The sequence below is a fragment of the Dipodomys spectabilis genome, unplaced genomic scaffold (genome assembly GCF_019054845.1).
Source record: "Dipodomys spectabilis isolate Male_0828 unplaced genomic scaffold, ASM1905484v1 ptg000225l, whole genome shotgun sequence".
In the NCBI taxonomy this organism is placed as follows: Eukaryota; Metazoa; Chordata; class Mammalia; order Rodentia; family Heteromyidae; genus Dipodomys; species Dipodomys spectabilis.
In genome coordinates, this window is record NW_024870902.1 from 2,095,916 (window position 1) to 2,098,516 (window position 2,601).

Consider the following 2,601-nt stretch of genomic DNA (forward strand, 5'->3'; position numbering starts at 1 on the left):
ATTCTGATTTAAATCGAAAGTCCTAGTGCATTTTAGTCTTTATCTTCAAGAAAGAAAATCTAACCCATTAATTTTAGATCTTTTTCTTCTTCTTAATATCAGGAAGCTTATAATGAAAAAAAAATCACTGTCAAGAACAACTATATCAGAGTCCAGAGGAAGATGGCAGAGGAGAAGCTGGGGGCTAAACAAGCTCTCAGGTAGAAACCAGTTTTACTGTTCTAGTGCAAAGTCCAAGGCTAGAGAGTCACACCAAGTGTGCCTTCATAGTACAGAGAATTTGGTCAGAGAGGAAAAATTCAGGCAGCTTGGTTAAGGAGATAGATTTGGGCACTTGCCGATGGCTATAGCAGTGGTGGTGGCTGCTGCGGTAGCCACCATGTCAAAAGAGAGAGCCCAGGACAAATGTGCCAGAGGTGGTGTGTGAGTGGATTCTACTCACTTCCAGCAAGAACTGAAAAGGAGCAGAATCTGCATCCTGCTCACCACAGACAGTTGCAGACCATAGACAGCCTGGAAAATAAGGGAAAGGCATGAGTACCCCACAAGACATCCTTACTTCTTCTCACAGAGCAGTGGCTGGAAGGTAGCCCCTCCCTACCCCTGAGAAGAACTCCACCTTTAATACTGACAAACACCTGACCAGAGCAGCTAGAACATAATTTAGGACTTGGAAGAAGACAATAGGAGCCATTCATGAAGTAAAAGGAACCTGACTTGCAGGGCACAGCTCCACCTCTGGGGAAAGTTACCATTCCCAGGTAGAGTAACTCCGCCCAGGGAGGTGACTTTTTCACTGAATAAACGGAGAAAGAGGTTGCTCCACCCCTCTGTAGCACAGGCAGAAACTCCAGCTGCAAGAGGGTAAAAGGAAAATTATTGGAAAATCAGCACACATAAATCCTGAGAATGGCTCCAGGCTGGGCTGTGTGTCTCAGGAGCTACCCCCTCAGGGAAAACCTACTGATTGCTGACAGGCCTCAACCCTACTAACAACCTATGCCCCCTCTCAGCAATTCCATGCTAGAGGAAACAGCCATCTCTCTCTTTTGTGATACTCAAAGCAGATTACCCTCCCACTGAACTAGCCTTGGAGGACGGTCATAAAGTCCCTGGTATGGCAGAGCTTCATTCTGCCTGCTTAAACAAAGTGATTTAAGAAGCCAATCAATTAACAGGGAAACCAAACACCAGAAGCAAACCAGAGACTCCACCAAGAAACTGGTTATGGACACAGGAGAGACATAAGATTCCCTCCCCCCCCAACCAAAAAAAAAATCAAAGAACTCTTTGTTCTAAATAAGTAAAAATTTTTAAAAATTGTTTTCTATTTTTTCATCATTTTAGTTTAGTTTTTTTTAATTCTTTTTTTATTCTTTTCCCTTTTGGTCCTTTTGGTTTTTTTGCTTTATTAATTGCTATTCTGTATTAGACCTTATCTTTCATTGTGTGCACACTTGATTCAGCTATCAATTACTCAATTCACAAACTCTCAGCCTTAATTCCTTTAATTGTAGTATTATTTCTTTGTATTTATATAGTTTTTTAAGTGTTTCATTTTTAAATTCTTTATTTTTCTTTTTGCTTTTATCCTTTTTTACTATCTCAATTTAGGTCTTCCCTCTCTCTCTTTTCCTTCTTACATTGCTCTAATCTTATTTTCTCCTCACAATTCTCCTTAAACCTATTAATTAATGGTCTGCTAACTCTTTTGATTTTCTTAGTCCATTGATCCCTACTTGTTCTTTGTTGAACTGGGTTGTATCTGTTGAACTAGATTGTATCTGTACTCAGTTTGAGTGTGTCAAATAATCTGTGCAACAACAGGGATTTGGTTGATATTTGCCACAAAATGTAGTGTTCTACCACAGAATTGGTTTTGCTTTCATACCCAAATAGGCACAAGAAGCTGGAGAAATACAAGAAAAATGGGAAGTCCAGGTACATCAACTCCTGCTAATGATAATCAGGCAACAGAGTAGTTAGTAAATAATCCAGAACAGAGTTCCCAAAATGCTCTACAAACACTACTTACTGGTAAACATGCTGAATAAAAAGATTGAAAGCCTACAAAGGACTTTGTGTGAATGTAATAGAGAAATGAATGAGCGTGATGAGGCCAACCAAAGATTAATACAAGAATTTCGTAAGCGTGAAGAGGCTAATCAAAGATTAATAGAGGAATTGTGTGAGTGGGATGAGAATAAACAGAGATTAAAAGAGACACTCCTGGAATCCACAAACAGAAAGCTGAAGGAATTCATGGAGGCCAAAAAGGGAGTGCTGAATGAAGCCCAACAGAAGGAAATGGATCCAATGAAACTATAACCATTCAACTAAAGGTTCTGAGAATTATCACTGAAAACCAAAGTAGGGAGGTAAAGAAGTCCATACAAGATCTAAAACAAAGTTCAAAAAGAATTTGAAGCCATCAAATCTAACCAATTAAAAGGAAAGGAAATTAAAAAAAAGTAGAAAGTCTTGACAGTAGGTTAGACCATGCAGAAGATCAAATCTCTAGTATTGAAGACAGCCTAGATATTATGGAGAAAGAACAAATATTCAAGACAAATCCAAGAAATATGATAGATCCATTCAACA